The sequence below is a fragment of the Helianthus annuus genome, chromosome 11 (assembly GCF_002127325.2).
Source record: "Helianthus annuus cultivar XRQ/B chromosome 11, HanXRQr2.0-SUNRISE, whole genome shotgun sequence".
Classification (NCBI taxonomy): domain Eukaryota; kingdom Viridiplantae; phylum Streptophyta; class Magnoliopsida; order Asterales; family Asteraceae; genus Helianthus; species Helianthus annuus.
The window spans coordinates 89,714,936-89,742,065 of NC_035443.2; the positions used below are offsets into that span (position 1 = coordinate 89,714,936).

General features: G+C 36.7%; 1 long non-coding RNA gene across 1 annotated transcript; it reads left to right on the forward strand.

The window, feature by feature from the left end:
- Positions 1 to 1,631: 1,631 nt before the first annotated feature.
- On the forward strand, positions 1,632 to 2,477 carry LOC110870831. Its single transcript, XR_002553280.2, has 2 exons — positions 1,632 to 1,788; positions 2,327 to 2,477. It is a non-coding gene; the product is annotated as an uncharacterized LOC110870831 (long non-coding RNA).
- Positions 2,478 to 27,130: the final 24,653 nt, after the last annotated feature.

Sequence of the window (27,130 nt, forward strand, 5' to 3'; positions counted from 1 at the left end):
AACACATAAAATGTGTTTTACCTAGAACGCACTGACTAAAAACACTTCAAAAACTGTCTACGGAAATGAGGCAATTTCCAGAAAATTAAATTTTCTGATGCAGTTTTATTAAAGCAATTTAATCAAAAAGAAATTTCGACCCCAGCCAGGGGCTCTGCCCCTTGGACCCTGCTCCTAGGGGTGCTGCCCCGGACCCCCGCCAAGATCGTAAAACACAATGACTCAATTCAAAAACCCAGATCTTAAAAATGCAATTCAAAAAAATTTCTTACATAGATCGAAGCTGGTTCTTCAGATTTCTTCACCGATTGACAAAATTTGAATCGAACGAATCAAACAAATCGAGTGATTCGCTTCAAAATCACAGGAAAAAATGAGATATTGTATGAAATTATACTGGGTTTCTTCAATAAAGTTGAAGAACACGTTGATTTGGTGTTTGAATCATTGATTGGTGACGAAAATCGCACGATAATGTAGTGATTATTGAGATAGAAAGTGAAGAAAAGGTTGAAGATGGTGGGTTTTGAAAATGGTGGTTTTGAAGTTACAGAGAGAAGAAGAAGAAGGGAGAAGATTGGGTAACATTGACTAAAATACCCTTCCTCTTTGTTTTAAATTTTGCCACATGTCATAATCCTATTGCTTCCTATCCTTCTTAGCCAAAATAAACTTCCTGTTTGATCATCACCCTTATTAGCTATTCAAAATATTAACTCTATATTAGCTATTAGAATATTAACTCTATATTTGATCGATGTATTTGTGTTTAATATTTAGATAAGAGATCATGTATAAGAGAGGAATTTTGCACGAAGCGTAGAAGAGAATCATCATGATCACACATTTATTTTTCTTAATTTAAAGAGGGAAGGGTATGATGGTCTTTTCTCATTTTAACTAGTTTCCTCATTGATTTTCAAACGGCTATAACTTTTTCATACATTAATATTTTTTTTTTAAATTACACCATATTAACGAGCATTTCATTCTCTTTAATTCGAGCTGCTTATTGTTATAGTGTTTTGTGACATTCGCCACAAAACCAGGTAAATCCTAATTTGAATTATCCAGCTTACACGATTAACAAACCGATACTGATTATGTCGCGGATGAGTCCGAGGGAATGTTATGCATAACATATGAAAAAAAAAAAACAGCTGAGTTGGGGCAATTGAATTCATAAAACTATCATAGGTGCCATAAGCGAACCTACGAGTACAGGAATGCTTATACATGATCCGTAGACTATAACATATTATCAGGAATGCTTTATTGGGTAGAAAACGCGTTAAACCAAGCAACTATCGTTTAACGGAACGCCTTAAATTTTAACGTGTACTGAATAATCCAAACATGTTTTTTTTCATCAGTTAAGCCCCAAAAGACTAATATAACATAAATATAAGATGTTTTGAGTACAAATGCCCAAGTGTTCGAGCTTTTGTGTCGGTTGGGTTTGTTTTATTTTTAAACGCAAAAACGCCCGCTTCATTTTTCGCCTTTTTTACCGAACCACGGGAGCGTTTAATACCCGATAACTAACCTAAACACAAAAAAAAAAAAAAAACTCAGATTTTATATAGTGGTGGTTGGTTGTATGCTTGGCCAAATAATGGCCACTTGGCCTTTTTCCTTGTTTTTCTTTTATGGTGACAACAACAACAACACCACCACACACCTTACAAGGCCACTTTTTGACCACAAATTCTACAATACGTATTTTGATAACTTCACTGCTGATCATTTGCTTCAAAGAGTTCAGCCAAAAATCATAAGGATTCACGAGTATGCATCTTTTTCTCATTCTTTTCTTTTTAACTTTAAACTAGCAAAACCATGTCTATTTTGATCCAAACAAGGCCAAACCCTTGGCCATGTAATTTGTTTTTAAGTCAGGTTATTGTCCCATGAAGTTTTTCAATCAGTTTTATTGAAAAATGATGAGTTTTGGATCAAAAAGGGCATTTATTCGACACTTAAATCGCCTAACGAAAAAGAATGGAAAAGAACACTAAAATGCTGCCAAAAATCATAAGGATTCACTAGTACGCATCTTTTTCTCATTCTTTTCTTTTTAACTTTAAACTAGCAAAACCATGTCTATTTTGATCCAAACAAGGCCAAACCCATGGCCATGTAATTTGTTTTTAAGTCATGTTATTGTCCCATGAAGTTTTTCAATCAGTTTTATTGAAAAATGATGAGTTTTGGATCAAAAACGGCATTTATTCGACACTTAAATCGCCTAACGGGATGGAAAAGAACACTAAACGGGCATGATTGATGATTTCAATTGTATGGTTGTGCTGTACATGTTATGTAGGTACTATAACCAGAAACTCGGTGAAAACGGATCTCGGAATCTAGGCCTGACGAGGGATACGCGGAAATGTATAATATTTAGTCGAAAAACTAAAAATATAGAAATTGTTTTGCCAACAGATTTTGATGTGGGATATTATTTGATCATGAGATTTTATGACATGGTATAGGACAGTAGAAAATGATCTTGGAAAAATTTGGGAATTTTCGGACAAACGAGGAATGTTTGGCAAATTTATTTCGTTTAAAAACAATTAAATCAGCAAAAATAGTTAATTATTTCAATAAATTTCGAATTTTTTCAGAATGATCATATATTATGGTAAGTTTCGTACGAAAATTTGGGATAACCTGAGCTACGGTTTTAATATAGCACACTTTACGAGGTTTTCATTATTTTAAAACCGGTTTAAAAAATTCGGATGAACTTCAAATTTTACTGGGGGTTTATGTACATATTAAGAGTGTTCAGTAAAATTTTGGAATTTTTAGAGTACGGATGGTCGGTTCGCAAATTAAACGGTTTATATACGTTATAAAATATATTTATTAAAAATTAATGAATACTGTTTAAAATTATAAAAATATTTTTTCTAGAAAATTTACATTAGAAATAATTTCTACAAAAAATATTGGAAATTTATACATTACAGGTTTATTTTTCTAAAATTCACGTTTTAATTATTATTTCTAAATAATAACCGACAAATTTAAACGCATAACGAACCCGCCAAAGTTTTTATACCACTCAGGTTTTATTTGGCAATAATTTTAAGGTCGGGAATAAATCCCAACCCTTCTAGACTATATTCGGTTAAAACAGGTATATTACACACTTATCTGGTAATTACACGACTCTAAATACGGAAACGCTTATTTGGGCGACCTAGACCTTCAAACGCCCAAACTCCCTTAATATAAAACTAATCATTTTTCATATACTATAAAATGGTACACTTTGTATAAACATATCATTTCCTAAATACCTCGAACAAACAACTTTGTCCGGCACCGTAAACGGTGTCCGGCGTCCAAAGCTAATTTCAAAATGCCGACCATGTCCGATTCCATGTTCTAATGATCCTAGTCTGTTCTTAGACATTTAAACATAGTCCAACCAAGTCTACAGACATTAATCGTATAATACTAGTGTTAGGTGTGGATTCGCCGATTTCTGTAGGATAAATTGTTGTGCCACTGTGAGTTTCACTAACCCTCTCTTTTTAATACATGTTTTACTGTTTCCATAGAGGGTCCATTTGATTAACATACTCGTGCACGTGCAAACTATTTTGATACTATTTATCTGAGTAGACACCTAACATGCTTAAATCCCCACAAGCAAGTTATACAATGCCGATGAATACTATTTGGGTTGACAAGCCTAGACCGCACTGAATACAAGGTTGTATGCCGTTTGCGCAAACACGCGGTCGCACATATTCATAACGAGCTATGATGTGTTAGGCATAGCCACATGGGGTACTTGGTTATGGTTGTGGTTGGTGTTTTTATTCGTCAACATGCAGTTACAATAATTATCTAACATAGTACACATAATACAACCAATTTTCCAAATATATCACATTGAAACAGGAATGTGTTGCTTTTTAACAGGACATGATTTATGGGTAATTGTTATTGAGGGTGGTGGGTGCAGAAAGGTGATTAACTAAGGTTGTAGTTATCACTATCAATAGTGCCTCCTAATTATGCATCCCTCTATGTAAACTACTTATGAAAGTATGTAACTTGTTGTAAGCATGCCTAATCTCAAAGGTTGAAGCCTAGATATCCCTATCGAATACCTAATTCTCTAAAACCTTTGGCTCTGATACCAACTGTAACACCTCACCCGATAAGGATGCTTTATGACATAGCTGATACAAAAAGTGCTTATTTTAGTGTTAACAGCGTACATTACACGGTCTAAAAATCAAAATATAGCATCTGACCATACTAAGCCTAGTATGATATTACAAAACTTCCACGAGATTACACAATCTAGGATATATAGTTCTATCCACTATTAAGAGTCTGAAGATATACTATTCCTTCACACTGATACAAGCAAGGACTATAGTTCACGGTCATGCCTTATTACTTGTCACACATGCTTAAAAGACGTAAGCTATTACTGGTGAGTTCATGAATATACACGAGTTATTAATCATATTATTTCACCATGACTTTGTACCCTCCAATATCATCGGAACCTAACGTCAACACGTGACACATCATCATACTGCTAATGTCTCTACACCGACAAGTGTAGTACCAGACAAATCCCGCCCAACAACACGTATAATGGACCACAAATATCGTGTGTATTGTGACAAAAGGCACAAATCCGGTAACTTTCGTACTATTTTAATAATATTTTGTTGTCTGCAATTATGTGTTTTAACGTCAACATTATATGCTTGCATGTCATACATTTAATGTCACACCCTGACTTTTGCGGAAGCGTGATTATGGTGTGACTTTCTTAATATCATTGCATTCAATCATAACATCAACTATATGATAAAAACCATAGGATTGTCATCCATTAAATAAGTCTAAAACATAACAACATCATTTTAAAACGTAGACTACAAATTCTAGTTTTTTTATAAATCGTACAAAATGTTTATGAGTTCATTAAAGACTTGCGAAATGCTATTGAATATCTAGGTTTGGAAAAACATGTCTCGTCTAGGAATAAGACACACTGTCCAACCTCAGAGACCATGGATGACATCTTTATTGTTAATGCAGCATAAAAACTTCCAACGCCCGCCAGATCCATTTAAAATTTCCTGAAATACATGTAGTTTGAAAAACATCAACAAAAGTTGAGCGAGTTCATGTGTTTGTTTGTGTGTATGTATAAACCTTTGAAAATGTTGTAAGTATGTATGTAAGTCCCTGGTATGTAGCAATAAGGAAAAAGAGATCACCAATGGTTTGCAAGGTCATTGATATGTGTAAAGTGACGCAGGAAGACTCAAACCTAGCAGATTTTGGCATCAGGCACATAGTCACCTCATGGTCCACTCGGCGGACTCAGGAGTGGGGCTCGATACACCCGAATAGATCTATCACTCATGTCCCTCGGTCCTACAACAAGGATTAATGACCTTAAGTTCTACCTACCCACTCACATGATCTAAGTAGTATAAACCCTCCCTACGCTAACCATACCATGTAATAAATGTTTGTAATATTTGTCGCATGTATTTCACCCCCGAAGTATAAAACTGAAAACAGTAAAGAGAAAAGGGGGAAACATGAACTCACATTATTGCGTCTTCAGTATGTGTAACCCAAGTCTCCTCAGCCAACACAACTACCTACAGCGTACTAACGTCTATTAGACGAACGGGCCGTGCCTTTGCTTAGAATGAAGGTTTTTGAGTTACGCTTCTTGTGTTTCCAAAATTATTCCAGGTTATATTTATTAGTTAAAATATTTATTTTAACTTTAAATTATAGTTAACGTTTGGAATAATCGTTAATCAATATTTCGTATTCCTACTTCTCAAGTATTTTAACTTCGTATTTCCTTCCCAAGGATGGGGGTATTTATACATGTACGCTTTATAATTTCGAAAAATATATTTTAAGTCCCACTTAGAAAATATATTTTAATCACTTGCCTAAAACATTTTAATTTCAAAATATATATATTTTTCCCAAAATATACATAAGTTACGTTTTAGCGTGTCGTAAAGCAACAATACTTGTGTAACTTAAATATTTATTTTGTGAGAGCGTTGGTATTATTTTGGAGTCGTAATTTCATGGTATTTTTATATTATTTTAACCCTAAAAATAATATATCTAGTGCACAGAATAACAAACAATCACACAAGCGTTTTAGTATAAAATATATATTCTAAATATATATTTATCAAATCTTATTTACGAAAATCCACCTCCGGTACTTGGTAATTTTGAAACAAAAATGATGGCGAAGTTTATTTAGAAAAATAAAGTTAAAGATATATTTGCAAACACTTGTTAGAAAAATATTTCTAAGTGTTGAAATTTTAGAAAAATTTCGCCAGAGTTTTCTTTGTAAATGGAGGCGTCCATGCTTACTAGCATATCATTTTCTTTTGTAAAATCATTCAAACAATTAACAACCAACAATATACAATTTCTAATTACCAAAGCATAAATCATAAACTTATGAACTTGAAAAATTTATAAAAACGTGTAGTAACTTACTAACATACTTAGTAAGTCTTGTTACCTTTAAAAATGTGATTGGTTCGTTAAAAACTTTATTTTTAAAGAATTTGTATTTTCACAACTTATAGTCAAAATTTCTAAAAATATTTCTTTGTGAAAGTTTCTTTTTACACAAGTGGTCCTACACTTGTTTATCCACTAAAAATGCGATTAGTTTATGTAAGACCCAAGTTTTAACAAAACTCTTTCTTTTCACTTGGTTCTTTCGAAAAATCACTCGTAGATCTTTAGATCTACAAGTTTACAACCCGTTTTGATCTTCATTTTTCAAGAAAACATGTATGCAATCAAGTTCATAGCTTATGTGTGGATGATTTCATCATCCACAACATTTTTAACCTTCACATCTTGCTAGTTCATGTCTTTAAACATGATCTAGCAAGTCTAGGTGATGAACCGTATCATTCTATCTAACAAACAACATTCAACAAGCATAATAACATAAGATCAACATGATTTCATCACTACTTTAATCATATTTCATCTTTAGTTAGTTTATACTTCAAGAATTTGATTATGTTCTTTAGGGTTCTTAACATTTCATCACCCTTTTCACTATTAACCACCAAAAATATGTACAAGATGAAGATCTAAGGCACTTACTACTAGCACAAGGCTAGGGGAGTTTCAAAGCGTAAAAATGATGGATAAAAGAAAATGAGAGCGGTCCTTGAGCTTCCGAACACACCAAGCTTAATTGTAGCGTCTCTTGCACCTTTGGGTATGTATGAAATGCTTGAAGGAAGCTTGATAGTGGTGTTATGGTGGTGTGGTGGTGGCGGCCGAACCCAAAGAGGAGGAAGAGAGAGTTGTTTGCAAATGTTGTGATGTTTGTGAATGAGGGACCATGACCTTTGTGTTTATTTATAACCCAAATTCATCTTTAACCACCATACAACATGTTCCTTAAACCACTAGCAACTTAATAAAATATTGTAAGGAATTGTGGGGGGTGTCCCACCCCACATAACCGTAGAAGGGGGGGGGGGTTATGGGGTTGGGTTTGGGTTTCAATTGATCTAGTTACTAACTAGTTAGGAGGTTAAGGTTAATTTAGTAGTTTATTGTGTGTTAAATAATATAAAGTGTGTTAGGGTGTTCGGGGACCCTAACTGGCTCAGAAAAGTAAAAACAATGTGTTTGGCAATATTTTTATGTTCCGGGTAAAGTCCGGTTGTTCGGTTGGATGTTGATCCGTTAAAGTGCTAAATTAATCTTTTAAGTGTCTTTTATAATACTTTTAGTGACACATTTAATTCCCAACACTTTGGAAAATATCTAGGACTATTTTGTCAAGTTTTTACACTTTACTAGCATTGTTAAATGCTGAATTTTGGTTATTCAGTGTAGAATTCTGCACTTCAAGTATGTTTTAGGCACTTCCGGGCACTATAACTATCACTTAGTGACGCAGTTTTATGATCCTCACTTCCCTACACTTTCTACTAGTGTAGTATTCTATTCCTGGCTCACACTGGCCTCAAAAACAATGTCTGTTTAGGTGCTGGCATTGTCAGCATGTCTCTGGATTATCCGCTCACTATGCTAACTGTGCTTTGTGCATCAAGTTTGTCACTAAAGTTTGTATGTAATAAATGGATTGACAGTATGAATGTGATGCATGTGTATGTATGTAACAGAAATCAGAAAGCAGTATAATCAACAGTTGTAATTAAGCACAGTCATTAAGCATAAATCAATACTAATTAAATGTACGGATGCATGCGAATTTGACAGTTGTCACATTCTCCCCTGTTAAGAAAATTTCGTCCTCGAAATTTGTACTACCTTAACTCCTTATGTACACGTCACACGCGTGTGTATATGAATAATACCGAGGTAAATAATCACTAAACCGAATCAAACCTTACTCACATCAGGCAAGTCCAAGAATATATAAAAGGTGTGTGCCTTTAGCATTTGATGTCAAAGGCGCAAGGCGTATTTGACGTATAGTCTAGTGTAATCCAGCTAGTGGGGGGGGGGGTTTCGCAAAAGAGGAGTTTTGGCTAATAAGATTCTCGAACCGTAGCATCTGCTATGAGATTTCAAAATCGGTAACTCAAATGTAATAGTAAAATGGTCTGCTAACTACCGAGCAAATGGATGGTAAGGTTTAGTGTGTTGACATTCTTAAATTTTGAAAGTACATCGAATGCAATACAAGCGAATCTGGTGTATCATTTTCGTGATTCGTAGTTGCATCAGAAATGTTTAAATGACAGGTCAAACGAAAGTATATGCAGTTTTGGGTGAAACGGTTGACCATGATTAGCACAAGCTACAAGTTTGTAAGGACACCACGAGGTGTCGTAATGACATAATTTAAATATAGTGGTGACTGAACAAATTCACCGTGTTGGAAATCAAATAAAAGTGCACCGAACAAGCCTGAAGATTTGATTTACACAATGTCCTAGTGTTTTTAGTCGAATATGGAACATCAAAGAGCCACTGTTTTCGGTCGAAAGTGAGAAAGCAATGAGTACCGCAAGACATTCGACCGATCAAAAAGAATTGTTAGGAGGTGCACTGTGATATGAAATGAATTTATGTACCTTTGCCTCAACACACAACTGTGTTGAGACCGATTTCATTGTGATAATAAGACGGATTTAGGGAAAATTATCAAATAATCAATTAAATCCGTGTACGAAGTGAGTAACCAAATAAGTGCAAGCTTCAGTTTTGTGAAAGTATCCCAACAAGGTGTCGTAACCAACAAATGATTTAGTGAAGTCGTAGACTAAACAAGTCTACTACGACTTGAAACAAAAGAATTTTTGCAATAATGTTTGAATATGATGCTCTCAACACATCATATGACGTCTTAAACTGAATGTGCGAAATGAATAAGTTCAAGCAATTGAACTTGGTTCCGGCGTAATCCGATAATAAACGTATGCACCAACTAGGGAATCCCAGCATGGTTACGATGATGAACTATGAACGTAACTTGAAAGGAAGCAGTTTCAAGAAAATGTGTTGACTTGGTATCAAAAGAGCCAACAATAACAATAATGTAGGTTATTCGAAATATGAGTCAGTAATTAGGTTTAGCAAAATAATATTTAAATTTCAAAGAAGTGTTTGTCCGAAGCGAAACCACATGCGTAGCAAATGATGCATGTATGTCATGAAAGTTTCCGAGTACTGAAACAATGAGTACTTGCTAAAATGAAGAAATGACCAAGTATCGAAACAAATGTGTGTTCGCTTTTTGCGATGAAAATCAACGAGATGTAACTAACATCAAGGGGAGTAGAGGTGCAAACGTCTTCTCGCTAGAAGTAAAAGAATTTTCAAGTACTTTCGGTTTGGTCAACGGAACTGGCATATATGTCAGGTTGATGGTGTCTGCTCGAGTTAACGGACGTGGTTTCTAAGTAACGACTTTTGTGAATTTGGACCTGGCTCCCGATGGTCCTAATTACATGTTTCCTAGACTCTCAGAGTTTCGTATTCGGTGTAGAATCGTTCGGTACATCGTGTAGGAAACGCCATTCTTATGTACGCTTAAAACAAGTTATTGTCCCACAATTTTCCCCCGGTATACTTTCTTCCTGAAGTTACAGCTGTTCGATCATTGATCGGTCGGGAAATACGGGTTGGATCCTCGCAGTTAGTCCAATAAGTAGTTCGTCAATCCTTAGCAAGAGTCGCTGACTCTTGTTGGCTAGCTCGTCCGACTCCTGGTAGTTTTGATGTTCATTTGAAAGTCATCGTCCTTTCTTTTGACGAGCAGAACTGGGGTAACCCAAATCGGCAATTTTGGTCTGTTATCTTCCTTCTCTATCCACTTCTGAAACTACATTGTCAATCCTTGCATTTCCGAAGGTGCAAGTCTCTGGAGTGCATTTACCACAGATGCGGCGCCTGGAATCAATCGATGTGAAATTCGACTTGTCGTGGAGGAGGTATTTCTGGCAAATCTTCGAGGAAGACCTTAGGATATTTCCTTATCATAGGAATATCTTCGTGCTTTGGTTCTTTGGCTCCTCCTGTCCCCGACATGAGCCAAGAAAACAACACATTCTTTACGCAACACCCTTCGTTCCTTCAAGCAATTAGTAATTTGTAAAGGCGTATCCCGCTTCATGAGTCAAGATTGTTTCTTCGTTTGCCATCGCGGTGCGGATATCAATCTCCTATTGATCCAATCCATCCAACTACCTTGTTGAAGTCTCCCAATTCACTGGCAGTAGATCAAGCGTGAGCTCACACTCTCCGGGTCCTATCTTGCCATGTCCCATTTACTTCGTTGGCTTCTACTAGCTTCCCATTAGCTAGTTCTATCAAGTGCGGGTTACCTAACTTACTTACTACTAAACCAATCATACTTTCAACCTTTAGAAATGCGAAACTAAATTCGCGACAGTATCTAACAGCACGGATGCATATCGTTGAGTAATATGGGACGTACCGATATCCACGCTTGGATTCCTGGCGAGCTCCCCTAGCTCTGCTACTGAGCTTTTATCCTTGTGCCCGATTCTTCTTAGGACAGTATTTTCTAAAGTGCTTCTTGCTTCCACAGTTAAGACAACCTCGAGCATGTTTTTGTTTGTCACTCGTCCTGCCTTTGTCGTTGTCGTTGTTTCCTCCGTGATTCTTGCTATCATCTTGGTCTTTATTTCCACGTTCAATACCTTTCCTACAAGTCTCCTTGGGATGCCCCCTCTTACCACAGTTATCATATTTTCCATATTTACATCGCCCGACATGATAACGTAAACAATTATCGCATTTAGGTAGGATACCCATGTAGTCTTTTCCCTTCTTGGCCTTCTTCTTGTTACTTACCCGAGTAACCTTCTTGAAATTTACGAGCTTTCTCTTGTTATTCCTAGATGACTCTACAGGAGTCTCATTTTTTCTCTTCCGGAGTGGAAAATTTTCCTTGCCTAATCGCTTCTCCAGTGAGCGCCACACTTATGCTGATAGCCTCGGTGATCGTTGAAGGTTTAGATGTTGTTACCAGGCTTAGAATCTGAGGTGCCAGTCCCCCGATGAAACGTTCGATCTTCCTAGATTCTAGTTCCACCAAACGTAATGCAACTTGTGATAATTCACCAAATCTCTACACATATTCAGCTATCTTTGGAACTTCAATTTTCAGGTTCCACAATTCAGTTTCCAACTTCTGGACTTCCGCCCTAGAGCAATATCTCTTGCGCATTAGTTCCTTCAGTTTGTCCCACGTCAAAGCATATGTAGTAGTCTCGCCCATCGTTTGAACTTGAAGGTTCCACAATGACAAAGCCCCATCTATTAATAGCCCAGCTACGTACGTGACCTGATGTTTTGGGGCACATTTGCTCAATTGTAAGACAGAATCTGTCTTCTCAACCTAGCGCACGAAGGCTAAGGCACCCCCAGTGCCATCGAATCCTCGAGGTTTGTGGTTCAAGAACTGCTCATAGGTGCAACCGCTGGGTGGGTTATTTCCTGAGGTACCTCCACTGTGTTCGGAGCGAAGGGCCTCGAGTTAAGCGATGGCTTGCGAGATGCGTCCTTGCAGTCCCGACTCTCCTGTCGTTGGCAGAGTGTTGTTGATATCGACGTTCCCTTGTATTGGCATCTTCTAAGAAGAAGATTGGTTAGGTCAAGTCTTATTTGTTTAGGAAGTGCATATGGTTGTTTTTAGAGATCAGATGCATATACACATAATAGGTTATCATACCAACCAATCAAGCAATAGTATAATCATAGTATAACCAAGCAACTTGGTAATTATATTTATAGCAAGTAAGCATGTAGCATTATAATTATAGCACACATATATAGGTCAATAACGCGCTTAACGAAGACATAGCGACTGAGCTTTCGTTGGTCATTGGTCACCAAGTATTTCGCATGCTTAATGATGATTGGCTTCTCATTATTCCCTGGCCACGATTGTGTTGTCTTCCAAAATGTATCACATCAACAAGGACACAGCGTCACCCTACCCTTGTCCATTAAATATGTTAGTGTATCAAAATTACGTAGTCCGATGAGGTCTTCAAAAGTCTCCACAATATCGGGTCATCATTAATGTCCTACCCAAATGTAATGTAATTCACATAATCCAGAAACCAACTATACTGGTGACTGAGGTGGAGGAAGAAAGAGAAGTAAATTGTCGACATGCGTGAATTCCTCCTCGAGCTTGTATATACGTCGAAGTGGTAACTGCTCTGTTGCTTGGCAGTAAAGATGCGAGCATCAAAACCTGGGAAAGGTGTAATAGCAACAGGTGAGAGCGCAAAAGGAACCTTGATGAAAGTATACTGGAAATAGACAGGGTGGAGGACGTGGTGTCAGCTCAAGCTCCAACATTCTGCGACTTGTATCCTCAAACTACAGCTGATGTGACAGGTGTACTCATCCCGTGTGTGGCCTCCATAAAGTGAGGGATGGTAAGGGTCTAAAATCAGTATAGTGTGTTACAGGAACCATCGAAACGGTTCGTCCAGCGATGTAGAGATGAATGCATCAGACGGTGCGGCCTGTGAGGTCATAGAAAATGCTGTTGTAGTAAAATGGATCGTTGTGCAGGTGCTGACCTGGAGTACCTTCCCAGGGTGTGGGTATATCTTGAAAGAAAGCGATAGGCATGTTGGCGCATTGGACGTCGGTCTTCACGAGAGCAACATCAGCGGGTGAAGGTGCAGGTACAAACGTCTCAACCGATAGGAAGATCATTAGGTGCAGGTACTAGGTCGGGTATAAGGGATGCATTGTCTGGTAAATCAAAAGAAGTAGGGTCATGATCAAGTAAGGGTGCAGGTTTAGCAGGTACAACATCAGGCTGACCGCATAAGAAACAGTGTTGTCTCTGAAGCAGGTTCTGGGTCGTGTGACGGTGTGGTGCCTCGAGTGGCGTCGTCGTCTGAGTCAGTAGTAGAAAGCTGTAATCTGGCTGTCTGTAAGGCTGCGGATGTCACAGGCTCAAAAAGGGGTCTGAAATCGAATGTATGCTAGAATCAGAGGATAGCTTGTTAACAGGGATCTCAAAAGGTGAACTTAGTAACAACGTGCTCGTCAATCTTTCCATCATTATAGGTGTTATCAGAAGGGCCATAAATAACATGCCAATGTCATCATCAATTATTCGTTGAGCAGCCAACCTTCAGAAGGAATGTCCACAGGAGGCGCATTGTCGAGGATTGGAGTCAAGAGGTGCTCTCCACCGAAGTATCCAAATGGTAAGGCGGTCGTGGACCGAATCAAGAGTGACAGGAAGATTCTCGTTAAGCAAACCATCAGCAAGGGTAATTCTTCACCAAAGTCTGGCAGCACGGACGGTTAGAAGTCGTCCTCGTCCTTGGTCAGCATGTCAGGGTCGCTCTCAGTGTCTGTCGTAAATATCTCCGGCGCAGGTACAGTCTCATCATCCCTGGTGGTGGCCGTAGGGTCATCATTATTTGACAATTCGTTCCCTGAGAAAGGTGACGTGTGTGCCGATACATAGTAGTCATAACACGTATATCCATAATAATTATTAGCAATCAACGTATACAAATAAGAGTACTTTATCACGTAGTAAGGTATTCACATTATCTTTCCTAGTCTCTCAGACAAATCTCCCAGTCTCTCAGACTAAACCACCCAGTCTCTCACACTAACACATCCCGCTCTCAGACCAAACCTCCCCAGTCTCTAAGACTAACACATCCCGTCTCTTAGATTAAACCTCCCCAGTCTATAAGACTAACACATCCCGTCTCTCAGACTAAACCTCCCCAGTCTCTAAGACTGAACTCCCTAGTCTCTAAGACTAACTCCCTGGCCTCTAAGACCAAACCTTCCCTGTCTCTAAGACTAATTCCCTGGTCTCTAAGACCAACTCCCAGTCTCTAAGACTAATTCCCTGGTCTCTAAGACCAACTCCCAGTCTCTAAGACTAATTATCCCCAGCCTCTAAGGCTAATCCTCCCTCAGCCTCTAAGACTGAACTCCCCTCAGTCTCTAAGACTGAACCTCCCCCAGTCTCACAGACTGAACCTCCCTCAGTCTCTAAGACTGAACCTCCCTCAGTCTCTAAGACTGAATTATAAATATGAATTTTGAAATGTGTATTTATGCCTTTTGTTTGTAAAAATGTTTGTTCCCTGGATCTGGACGTTTTGTGTATGCAATGAAAAATAAGTCGTGAAAACATTTTCGTGAGAGCCCTTACGATCGTAGTCTAGACTCGAGAAAGAATCCTAGTTCGCTACGATCGAAGCTCTGATACCAAGCTGTCACACCCTGACTTTTGCGGAAGCGTGATTATGGTGTGACTTTCTTAATATCATTGCATTCAATCATAACATCAACTATATGATAAAAACCATAGGATTGTCATCCATTAAATAAGTTTAAAACATAACAACATCGTTTTAAAAAGTAGACTACAAATTCTAGTTTTTTTTTTACAAATCGTATAAAATGTTTATAAGTTCATTAAAGACTTTCCAAAAGCTATTAAATAATACCAAGGTTTGGAAAAACATGTCTCGTCTAGGAATAAGACACACCGTCCAACCTCAGAGACCATGGATGACATCTTTATTGTTAATGTAGCATAAAAACTTCCAACGCCCGTCAGATCCATTTAAAATTTCCTGAAATACATGTAGTTTGAAAAACATCAACAAAAGTTGAGCGAGTTCATGTGTTTGTTTGTGTGTATGTATAAACCTTTGAAAATGTTGTAAGTATGTATGTAAGTCCCTGGTACGTAGCAATAAGGAAAAAGAGATCACCAATGGTTTGCAAGGCCATTGATATGGGTGAAGTGATGCAGGAAGACTCAAACCTAGCAGATTTTGGCGTCAGGCACATAGTCACCTCATGGTCCACTCGGCGGACTCAGGAGTGGGGCTCGCTACACCCGAATAGATCTATCACTCATGTCCCTCGGTCCTACAACGAGGATTAATGGCCTTAAGTTCTACCTACCCACTCACATGATCTAAGTAGTATAAACCCTCCCTACGCTAACCATACCATGTAATAAATGTTTGTAATATTTGTCGCATGTATTTCACCCCCGAAGTATAAAACTGAAAACAGTAAAGAGAAAAGGGGGAAACATGAACTCACAGTATTGCGTCTTCAGTATGTGTAACCCAAGTCTCCTCAGCCAACACAACTACCTACAGCGTACTAACGTCTATTAGACAAACGGGCCGTGCCTTTGCTTAGAATGAAGGTTTTTGAGTTACGCTTCTTGTGTTTCCAAAATTATTCCACGTTATATTTATTAGTTAAAATATTTATTTTAACTTTAAATTATAGTTAACGTTTGGAATAATCGTTAATCAATATTTCGTATTCCTACTTCTCAAGTATTTTAACTTCGTATTTCCTTCCCAAGGGTGGGGGTATTTATACATGTACGCTTTATAATTTCGAAAAATATATTTTAAGTCCCACTTAGAAAATATATTTTAATCACTTGTCTAAAACATTTTAATTTCAAAATATATATATTTTTCCCAAAAATATTATATTTTACCTCATACATTTTCCAAAATAATACTTTATCAAAATATACGTATGAGAGTATTTTCCGAAATATACATAAGTTACGTTTTAGCGTGTCGTAAAGCAACAATACTTGTGTAACTTAAATATTTATTTTGTGAGAGCGTTGGTATTATATTGGAGTCGTAATTTCATGGTTTTTTTTATATTATTTTTACCCTTAAAATAATATATCTAGTGCACAGAATAAAAAACAATCACACAAGCGTTTTAGTATAAAATATATATTCTAAATATATATTTATCAAATCATATTTACGAAAATCCACCTCCGGTACTTGGTAATTTTGAAATAAAAATGATGGCGAAGTTTATTTAGAAAAATAAAGTTAAAAATATATTTGCAAACTCTTGTTAGAAAAATATTTCTAAGTGTTGAAATTTTAGAAAAATTTAGCCAGAGTTTTCTTTGTAAATGGAGGCGTCCACGCTTACTAGCATATCATTTTCTTTTGTAAAATCATTCAAACAATTAACATCCAACAATATAAAATTTCTAATTACCAAAGCATAAATCATAAACTTATGAACTTGAAAAATTTATAAAAACGTGTAGTAACTTACTAACATACTTAGTAAGTCTTCTTACCTTTAAAAACGTAATTGGTTCGTTAAAAACTTTATTTTTAAAGAATTTGTATTTTCACAACTTATAGTCAAAATTTCTAAAAATATTTCTTTGTGAAATTTTCTTTTTACACAAGTGGTCCTACACTTGTTTATCCACTAAAAATGCGATTAGTTTATGTAAGACCCAAGTTTTCACAAAAATCTTTCTTTTCACTTGGTTCTTTCGAAAAATCACTCGTAGATCTTTAGATCTACAAGTTTACAACCCGTTTTGATCTTCATTTTTCAAGAAAACATGTATGCAATCAAGTTCATAGCTTATGTGTGGATGATTTCATCATCCACAACATTTTTAACCTTCACATCTTGCTAGTTCATGTCTTTAAACATGATCTAGCAAGTCTATGTGATGAACCGTATCATTCTATCTAACAAACAACATTCAACAAGCATAATAACATAAGATCAACATGATTTCATCACTACTTTAATCATATTTCATCTTTAGTTAGTTTATACTTCAAGACCTTGATTATGTTCTTTAGGGTTCTTAACATTTCATCATCCTTTTCACTATTAAACACCAAAAATATGTACAAGATGAAGATCTAAGGCACTTACTACTAGCACAAGGCTAGGGGAGTTTCAAAGCGTAAACGTGATGGATAAAAGAAAACGAGAGCGGTCCTTGAGCTTCCGAACACACCAAGCTTAGTTGTAGTGTCTCTTGCACCTTTGGGTATGTATGAAATGCTTGAAGGAAGCTTGATGGTGGTGGTATGGTGGTGTGGTGGTGGCGGCCGAACCCAAAGAGGAGGAAGAGAGAGTTGTTTGCAAGTGTTGTGATGTTTGTGAATGAGGGACCATGTCCTTTGTATTTATTTATAACCCAAATTCATCTTTAACCACCATACAACATGATCCTTAATCCACTAGCAACTTAATAAAATATTGTAAAGAATTGTGGGGGGTGTCCCACCCCACATAACCGTAGAAGGAGGGGGGGGGTATGGGGTTGGGTTTCAATTGATCTAGTTACTAACTAGTTAGGAGGTTAAGGTTAATTTAGTAGTTTATTGTGTGTTATATAATATAAAGTGTGTTAGGGTGTTCGGGGACCCTAACTAGCTCAGAAAAGTAAAAACAATGTGTTTGGCAATATTTTTATGTTCCGGGTAAAGTCCGGTTGTTCGGTTGGATGTTGATCCGTTAAAGTGCTAAATTAATCTTTTAAGTGTCTTTTATATTACTTTTAGTAACACATTTAATTCCCAACACTTTGGAAAATATCTAGGACTATTTTGCCAAGTTTTTACACTTTACTAGCATTGTTAAATGTTGAATTTTGGTTATTTAGTGCATAATTCTGCACTTAAAGTATGTTTTAGGCACTTCCGGGCACTATAACTATCACCTAGTGACACAGTTTTATGATCCTCACTTCCCTACACTTTCTACTAGTGTAGTATTCTATTCCTGGCTCACACTAGCCTCAAAAACAATGTCTGTTTAGGTGCTGGCATTGTCAGCATGTCTCTGGATTATCCGCTCACTGTGCTAATTGTTCTCTGTGCATCAAGTTTGTCACTAAAGTTTGTGTGTAATAAATGGAGTGACAGTATGAATGTGATGCATGTGTATGTATGTAACAGAAATCAAAAAGCAGTATAATCAACAGTTGTAATTAAGCACAGTCATTAAGCATAAATCAATATTAATTAAATGTACGGATGCATGCAAATTTGACAGTTGTCATATTTAAATCATGAATGTTACACATTTCATTTATCGCATTGTGAAACAATTTAAGCCTTGCGTCGAAACAATTAGTAAACTCACCGATTAGACAAGTTGTGTCAGCACAGCCTCAGTACTCAGTTAAATGATAGATTTAGAACTTAGATGCAAGTCCGACATAAAAAAAAATATATTAAATCCCAAGTGGGAGAACAGGGGTTTATATTAACACTTTTCGGAAACATAATCAAGCCGTAAAAACTGTCCGAAACGGACTATAAATAATAAATTCAGCATTTTCAGCAAAAATTTAGCATTTAATAGCTAAAATAGCATTCAGAAGTAATGTTAAACATCCAGAATAACTTGAAAAGTGTCAAGGATGAAACCATGGCACAAAAGGTACATCATACCGTAAAAATTACACAAGTTAGCATCTTAACAAACCGAAAACCGAACAATTATCCGGACACTACCAAAAACCACCAAAAATGAACTAGAAGCATTGTTTCAATGTTTTAAAACTAGTTATGGTCATATAACATATTAAAACACCTAGAAACACTTAAACACATATAATACATAATTAAACATCAAACTTACACCTAGCCCCCTAACTTCAAAACTTAAGAAATTACCCCCCCTTTATGTAACACCTCACAAAAATCGTGTCCAATGATGTGTTGACACTTGTAATGAACCCTAATAAAGTCAAACGTTGACTAAGAGGGACTAATTTCGTCAAGAATCGAAAACCTTGATTATACAAGGACTAAAAGTGTCACCATGCCAAAACTAGGCCTCTAGGTGACCTTATACGGTGTCCGTATTCTCAAACGAGCCACTTGTTGGACGAGAGGAGCCGTTTGCGTAATTATTTGAAAGTTTGCGCGATGAAGGGTTAAAAGTGTCAACCTGTTAATTCTTACCTCTGAGTGACCTTTAAACAAACTGAGAGCTTCATTATGTTTCATCATATTCTCGGAATGCCTAATATTGGCTATGCAAGGCTTTTATGCCAATAAGTGAAGTTGCGCGCAAGTTTGTAAGTTAGAGGGGTTAAAAGCGTCAACATGTTTAATTACACCTCTGAATGACCTTTTAACGAACCCGAAGCTGATGTAAAATCATACTTTCAAGAATGCTCGACATGAGCTACATAGGGCTTTCATGCTATTAAATGACGATATGCGCAAGTTTACGCGTTAAAGGGACAAAAAGCGTCAACATAGGATAATACACCTTTGAGTGATCATTTATGCGAACTGGAACATCGTAATAAATCAGCATACGCTCGGGAATGCCTAGAATAGGCCAGGGAAGATTTTGATATCGATAAATGTTATTACGCGTCACTTTACGCGTTAAAAGGACTAAACGCATACGCATCAACGGGTGAAACTATGCGTTTGAAGGTCTTTTAAAAGAACCGGGAACTCCGAAATGATTGATCGTACTTCCGGACATGCCTAAGATTAGTCACTTATGATAATTATACCTTATGTAATGTGATAAAATAAATATTTTTACTGATTACCTAGACCAGAACCTCAGATTGTTTTGAAACCTCTTTTATAAAGGGTAAAATGACCAAAATGCCCCTACGGGACTTAATTTGGTTTTAAATACTTTTTGGGCATATATGTTAACATCCTACTGATGTATTAACATATTCTAAGCATAATGACATAAGGGACTTGTATATGGTTCATTTGGTTACCCGTTACGCATTTACGCGTTCGGATCGGTTTATGTAACTAGTTTACGTTAGTTTGCCGAAACGGGTTTAACCTTATCATTTTTATCTCAAAATCTAGAATGTGTTTAGTTTACCCATATTATACAAGTCTTCATACTTGTTGGGTCTAAAGAACATTCTATTCCGGCCATCGCTTAATCTAGCGTATCGTACCGTATTAGATACTTTAAGTTAGCCGGTCTAAGTCTACGACTTAAATAAGACCATTAGTATTCTGAATTGGCTATATATTACCATCACTCCAGATAGAGCCACCCCGTAAAAGCTACCTGCATTTCGATAGATTGGATACGACTGAGTTATTATGCTGTGAATCAAGTATTAGCTCAGGTAAATACTTTTAACTTATTTTCCCTTTACGGGCTGGGAATATGGTATTATAATAATACCACTTGGTCGGGTATGAAATCATTTAATCGGATTGTGATTAATAAATTTACATAACCCGTTTTAATCTGTCTTGTTTGATTCCATAAACATTGGGGGTTAATTCGACCGTGTCTTGGATATCCTCGGCTCATTTCGTTTGAAAATGGCCACGACCTATGCACGGGGTGTAGGCATACACCTGACAGATGCAAATGCTAAATAAAATATAAATCCACATGTTGGTGATAACTTCTTTGTGGGTTCTATAAGTGGTGAGTCGGTTAATCATGACCGGCATCCAACCGGCCCCAATTGTATGACAAACATGTAAATCTGTATACAAGATTATTTTTATATAATTGTCCCAAGTTATAAAAGGTTTTGTGCCCTGTGCACGTAAATCAATTTTCATAAACTCTTTTCCAAAAGAGTCAGTTAATTGTATTTACCAGTGAAAACTGACGTATTTTCAAAAGACTAAGTGGCACGTACTACTCGTAATAGGCTGGGAGTTGCTCGGTGTCGAAAAAGAGGATCTTACAAATCCTTAAAGATGCCATAAAGTCTGCTAAGCTTCATTTTATACATTCCGTAATGATCCTCCTGTGGATTTGATATTAAAGGCTCGTCTATAATAAATACTTTGATATTTTCAGACATTTGAGTTTGTAATAATATTTTATATTCCAAGATTTCCGCTGTGCTATTCTGTGTATGTTTGACCATGATGATATCAACTACGTCACGATACTCCCCACCGGGCCCACCGGTAATGTGTGGAAATATTGGGGTGTGACAGGTTGGTATCAGAGCCAACATTGAGTGAATTAAACACTAATCTTTTGTGTTTAATCTCAATGACACAGTAGCATATTCCTTAGACCTTTTGAGTCTAGACTTAACATAGGAATGCTCTCATCCCTATTAAGTAAGCATTGTTTTCGATTTTATGTATTTTAAATAAGTCGCCAAGCAAGGAAGCCGTTGATGGAATTTCTCCTCATCCGAAGCCAAGGAATGGCAAGCTTCATAATACGGCTAGAATAAGCGTGCGACTAGTGTAGAAGAAAGACCTTCATGGACTCATTCCTAAAACCAAATCTATTGAATTGCAATCAGACTTTAGAGTCCATACTGGAGGTCCCTGAGGCTCAAATTTTAAAGTCTGTGCCAGTGGAGTCCATACCAGGTGGTCCCTGAGGCTCCCATTTTGAAAATAATGCTAGTAAATGCTGATGATCCTTATTTCTTACCTCTAAATTTTGGAATCCCAGACTTGGATTATATCAGTCAAAACCCAATCCGTGATCCATATCATTCCTTAACCATTGAATCCTTGAATTCTACTTCTATAACGGATCCTGATTGAAATACTTACCTTATTCACTAAGGTCTTCAGTATCCCTACCGTATATGGTAAACAAAGAAGAGAAACAATCGAAATGGAGCAAGGAAGGCATTAGAAAATCCTTCTGTCATAATATTCTTTGTCTTTTAAGTCCTTATAAGGACCTATCTCTTCTATTTAGTCCCTGAGTGGACATACCTTTTGACTTAAGACCCTATATGGGCATTTGCTATTTAGTCCTTTCATGGACATTATATTTCAATATAGTCCCTTGTGGACATTATATTCCAATAAAGTCCTTCGGAGGACATACAATTTCAATATAGTCCTTTCATGGACGTGTGTTTTTATTAAAAATCCCTTTTGTGGATACACTATTTTAAAATAGTCCTCTCGTGGACTTGATATTTCAATATAGTCCTCTCATGGACATTATACTTCATCGTAGTCCTTTCATGGGCATAGTATTTCATTAAAAGTCTTTTCGTAGACATATTATTTTATCAAAGTCCCCTGGCGGACATAATAATTCATCATCGTCCTTTCAAGGAAATATTATTTCATCATAGTCCCTTCATGGAGATGCTGATTCATCAAAGTCCCTTTTATGGACAAATTATTACATTAAGATCCCTTATGGACATGATATTTTTTCATAAGTCCCTTTAAGGACGTATTGTTTCATTAGTAAGTCCCAGTGAGGACGTGTCTTTTGACATAAAGTCCCTACGAGGACAATTGTTTATTAACGTCCCTTCATGGACATGTTATATCATATTAATCCCTATGCGAACATATCTCATAGTCCCTTTATGGACTTATATTTCCTTTTAGTCCCTGCGTGGACTAGAGTTGCTTAAAGTCCCTGTGAGGACATTAATACAGCCAAGCCCTTTTGTGCGCACGCTGTACCAATATAGTCCTCTTATGGACATGTTATTTCATTAAAATCCCTTTGGGAATACGCTATTTCGAAATAGTCCCTTTGAGGACATTGATATTTCATTATAACCCTTATATAGATTTGTAATATTTTATAGTCCTTATACGGACTTATAATTTTTCCTCTTAGTCCTCTGTGGACAAATATATTACTAAAAGTCCTGATTAAGGCACTATTGTAAATTCCTAATGATTTAGGAAAGTTTTGAAAATTTTGTTGTAGGATCGTGAAACGACCTAACGAGTCGATCAGAAGAGTGCTCAGACCGAATCAGAGGCGGAATACATTGATTTGGTCTTCGTTTAGCTTGGATTCACTATTAACTGTCTCTTGTATTGATTATAAAGCAAATACAGTCACGGAGACACTTCGACGGAGCTTCGCCGTCGGAAACAAGACCGTTACAACTGATGACAGTTTGAAGGATATTTATAGGCCAACCCTTCCGTTTGAAGGTGACATGTCACCCTTCAAACGGAACCCTTTCAAACGGACATGATAATTCAAACGATATCTAATTCAAACGGTTGGGTCTTCAAACGGAAGTCAACATTACTTCATATTTCATGCAATCCATTTTGACTTCACGTGCATTTTGTAATGATGACAATTTGTGATGTCATCAATATGATGTCACTTATGATGTCATATTGATGATGTCACACTTGTTCAGATCCGCACCGAAACTGAGACTCGACATAAGACGAAGACGACAGATGTATGCACCAACAGACTCCCCCTCAGATGTTGACGAGTCTTAAGTGTCGAGTCTTTGCATCTTCAGTCTTTATCAGTCTCTTTTCTTTCTTAGCATATACCAGGATCTTCTCTTTGGCTCTAGCCTCGTCAGACTCCCCCTTTCATCATGATGGGATCGCTAACTGGAATTTGCTATCACCTTGAGATCAAATCCTAGCTTTATCTCTGTTTAAGCTCTTCTCAGGTTCTGATGTATCTCCTGACTTTCCGTATCAGCAGGATCAGAAACCTACACATCTCAAACACTCTATTACAAACCAACAAAGTTGTGATTCAACTTAATGAATCAACTAAACATTCGAGAATTTTTCACATTTAAAATTTATCACAATTTGAAACATTTCAAACTCTGATTCAACATTTCAAAACACTTAACCAAACCATCTGTTCATCATGTTTAGCCTTTGAGATTTTGAATATCAGCTCTCCAACATCATTTGTCGAAACTCTTTTTGGAATTTTCAAAATATGAAACATAAATGCAAAAATGAAATATGTACAAACATATTTTTGTGAGTTCGTGCAAGAGGATCATATCAGCTGCCAACTAAACACTAGCACCGTTAAGCTGTTATTTCATTTTAAGCTTTTAAACAGCTCGCGTTGATTGCCGATATACTGATCCACTTAAATTCTCACAAAACTTTCAACCTGTTCGGGATACTGAATTATTGTTTTAGAACTTAAACATCTACATGTGTCCCACCTCAGTATATACTCCCATATCCAGACCCCAATATTCAGTCTTACAGGTGAGTATACCACAGCTGATATCTGTTAAGGGGTAGATGCGAGGGCCGTGAGAGCTCAGGTTGATACTTCCGTATACGCAGAGAGATGACGGCTTCTACTTTAAGGTGTGTCCCCTTTAGAGGATCTTTTATTTACAACAGCAACGACTATCAATTTTATTGTTCCATTAGCATGCTGAGGGCGAGCTTATATTTCAAAGCTTTTTGCAGAAAGTATTATCCGGGGACTAGGTCAGTACTTCCATACAGCAGAAGTCCCGGGATAATACCCCAGATATCACTGAGCATAAAGACCTAGTATCTCAGAATATGGGACCCTTCAAACAGGATTTCAGGGGTTACCTATATATCCTGGAGGTGTTCCCCATGTAGACGCAAGTGAAACTTATTGTTTATATCCTAAACTGATCTACTAAATCTATGAAAACCTATCGGCACATCTTTAGCGAGACTGCTTAATTGCATTTATACATTACAAATCTTTAGCGTACTGTGCCAGTCTACTGATGTACTATCATTTCCTCTTTTATGCAACAAAAACTCATTTTTCAGTTTTATCATGTTTTTGGCTTTTTCAAATTTTCAGATGTTTTTGGATTTTCTAAAATTTCTTACTCCCCCTAAAATTCAAATACATCTAATGAAAATTGAAGACAAACTGTACAGAACATGATAACTTATATCGAATCGCTTCAATTCTCCATCCGTTTGGCTTAAACAATCAGAACTCCCCCTCATAACAAACTATTTTCCCATAATGATTTCAAAACACTCAAGTTTGTTTTAATAAGAATGGTTTTTCCAGAAAATAAGTTTTATTGATTTTACCACTTGTAAAATTGGGGCAAGATCATCACTTTGTTTTTTTTTACTTTTTATAATGAATTGATCCCCATTTTTAATCACTTGAATATGGATTACATCAAGTTTAACTTAATGACCTTGATCAACCACTTGTAAGAACACCCTGGTTCACATTTTGAACCACTTATAACAATCACAAACATACAACTCAAACCTGTTTTTCAACCAATTACCATCTGTTGGTTGAATTCTGAAGGTGCCGATTCCTACTCCACTCTTACAAACCTGGGAGTTCCGGCAAGTCCTGCAAAACTTCTCAAACACATTATACAAACATGATAAAGAATGATGCCGATTCTTGATCCACGATTACCAACTTGAGATCTCCGGCAAGTCAGGTTTTTCTATTTAAACAGATTCACCCAAGCCTGACGGTCCTTGGGTGATTTCGATTTCTTGTTCAACAATGGTGGAAAGTTTGCATCATCCATTGTTAAACCCGAATTCTCCTTTTTTACCTCAACACCAGGCTCTTCTGGCTTTGACGAACCAAAATCATTGCCTGCACATGGCTTGTCTGACTTTGATCTGTCAGATTTATCGCCAGAAGGTGGCTTGTCTGACTTTGACACGTCAGATTCATCGCTACCAACTTTCATCTTCTTCTTTTCTTCTTTCGTCCTCAGATTTATATCTGACGAATTCGTCTTACTTGACTTTGTACTCGAAGAAGTCGATTCATCAGAACTCTTATTTTTACCAACAGATGAACCTGAGGACAAGATCTTCTCAAGATACTCTCTCGCCTTCTTCCTCTTCTTCTTCAGTCTGTCTTTCTGCCCCTGTGAAAGTTTAACTTTCTTTTCTTGAATTGTCTGTTCTTGAACTTTAGGTTTTAGAACCATCTGTTCATGGGGCTTGACATTGACTGGAATCTTTGCCAATTTCTGAGACTTAGCCCTCAATTTGTCATTCGATCTCCTTGGGCAATCTCTGGCAATGTGACCTTTGATGTTGCAGTTAAAGCATCTTCTCATCTTATAATTCCAACTTTGGCAGTTAACAGCAATGTGTCCTTGATAACCGCATCGGTAACACACTCTGTTATCGTACCATGTACCATGTTCACACCAGACACTCAGATCATAGCATTGTCTGGCTTGGTGATATTCCTTCCTCATGTTTGCTGGATTTGGCTTTTGAGCACTGTGGTCCGACCTGCACCACTTATTGCCAACAGTTTTTGAATTTTCATTTTTCAATTTTTGTGATTTTTGATTTTGATTGTATGATCGATCTGATGAGCTTTTATTATCTTTTTGAACATTTTTCAAATTTTTAATTTTTTGTTTCTGTTCCACTTTCTTCTTCAAAGGTTTTTGCTTAGAGCATTCTCCCTTTTCAGTCGATTGTAGAACAGTTTTCTGAAATTTTTCTTTTAATTTTAAAAACAATTTTTGTTTTTCAATTTTTTCTTTTTCATCATCAGATTTTTCATCACAATCTTCAACTTTGACATTGTCAAAGTTTGTGACACTGTCACTTATTGGAATGGAATTGATCGGCTTTGGACAGGGAATATTCAAAGATTCAGATGATGTCACAAAACCTTTCAATTTCTTTTCAAGTTCATCAATCTTGTTTCTTCAATTCTCAGCTTCATTTTCAAGCTGGGATATTCTTTCAAGATGAAACTTGATTGTTTTTTCATTCTCATTCTTCATGTTTTCAAGAACAGTTTTTTCATTTTCCAAAACTTTTAGCTGTTCTTGAAATTTTGTTTCATTTGCTTTCAAATTTTTGTTCTCCAGTTTTATCCAGAAATCTTCATTTTCTGAAGATTTCTTTTTGCTTTCAAAGTCTTTTTCTTTTTCTTTCAAAACCTTGTTTTCTGATATTAAACTGTTTAAGTCATTTAACAGTTTAACATTATCAGATTTCAAATTCTCACAATTTCCCTGTAAATCCAGAATCTGTTTAATATCAGCTTGCTTCTCATTGCTCAACTT